We start from the raw sequence: 1819 nt of genomic DNA on the forward strand, positions 1-1819 counted from the left end.
GCCGCCCCTCCCCGTCCCACACAGGTGGGACCCCAGCGGCTGGTGGAGCTGAGAGGCTCTGGCCGCATTGCACGGCCATGAATCAGAGCCCAAACTGGAACACGCCTGCAAGAAATAAGCGTGTAGGATCTGGTATGCAGCCCTCGCTCTGTCTCACGTGGGTCAGAGCCGTTGCCTCGGTGCCTGGGAATTGCAGAGCTCTGTTGCCGGACGGGCTTTCAACAACACGACTGCGCTTGAGTGACACGATCCCAGTGGAAGGCCTCCCACAGAAACCATGACTGCAACCTTCCACTTTCACTTCGATTTTAATTGCCTTCTTCAGATCCACCCTAAATGCCACAGAGAGATCATGCCAGTGCTTTGTCCCCACTTCGCCAAATGCAAAGATATAATTAAATCCTAACTCACAAATAAGTTCTCATTTTTCTCCCATGCATGATAAATTACTTTAAGCCAAAAGCAACAACAAAAAAAACTGGCTTAATTATGGCAGACAAACCTGATCCTGCCCTGGGAACAGCCAATTCACTGAGGAAAGAATGATACTGAAGGTAAGAATATTGTCTTTAATTATCCGCTTACACTATAGGCTGTCCCAAAGTACGTCATTTCTTCCTCATGAATGCCTGTCTAAAAATAAAAGCAGAGATAAGATTCTGAACTTCACGTTCTTCCATTTCCCTTTGCATGAAACTTCATCCTTGGAAAGGGAAGGAGTTGAAATCTAGCGATGGCCCATCCAGGCACTTTATTTTGGGCATTAGGAGGGTCAAGGTGGGGCAAAACCAGCCCCTGCCTGGCCTCCTTCCTCCGCACCCCAAGAACGGCCGCGCCCCTGGGAGAAGGTTGCTCAGGTCCCAGCGCAGCCCCCGGGGCCAAGTGCCGCAGCAGCAGCCTTCGTGCCCACGGCTGGAGACAGACCAGGCAGGGACATTGCACAGAGTTCTTGGAAGGAAAGGCAGGAGGATGGGAGCAAAATTACTTGTGCTGAGCTACTGCTCCTTCCCCACCTCCCCAGGACCCTCGCTAGATGCTGCCTTGGCAGGGTGGGGACAAAGGGACAACAAAACAGACCCTGGGGAGTATTCACAGGATGCCTGCAGGTTTCAGCCCGACTATAACCTCACCCCTGCCTCCAGACACTAGTGACAAAGGAGAGCTATTCACCCTTAAGCACCGGCTCTCCCACCAGCCCCGAGACCTGCAGCCATTGCCCTGGAGACCTGCCTGTTACCACTGCAAGGCCAAGCCCCAGCCTCCAGCTTCACCCAGCCCCGGCGCAGCCTCCTGACCGGTCCCGGAGGGGCGCAGGAGCAGCCAAGGCAGGTCCATGCTGGGTTTGGGGAGCTCAGACAAGACGTTACCAGCAAGCAATCTGACATGAACCTGTGTGCAGCTACAGCTGAAAAAGTTGCGAAAGCCAGCAGGCATCTGAAATTAGCCCTTCCCTCCTGCCCAGCCTCGCAGCTCCCATTAGCTCCAGGACACTGGTACCCATCGCTGCCACACAGCACACCAGCAGCTCGGCTTTCCTCTGGGGAAACTACATGAAAAGAGAACAAACTCCTGAAGTGAAGCAGCTGCCTGCAGCCAGCCTGAGCCAGGAGCAGCCGTGTCTGTCTCCAGGGGAGGAAGCACACGGCCGGCGCGTGCCCAGCTCGGGGAACCCCTGCACGGCCACAGCGAGCCGGCACTGCTACCGCTGAGCTGTGCCTGGTGCCCAGGACTGTGACACAAGGCTGCTTCCAGGTGCCAGGGAGAGTTGGGTTCCTTTCCCCATCCCCATCCCTGCCCGAGCCCTGCGGCTGCCCCAGCC

The sequence above is a fragment of the Apaloderma vittatum genome, unplaced genomic scaffold (assembly GCF_000703405.1).
Source record: "Apaloderma vittatum isolate BGI_N311 unplaced genomic scaffold, ASM70340v1 scaffold28003, whole genome shotgun sequence".
In the NCBI taxonomy this organism is placed as follows: Eukaryota; Metazoa; Chordata; class Aves; order Trogoniformes; family Trogonidae; genus Apaloderma; species Apaloderma vittatum.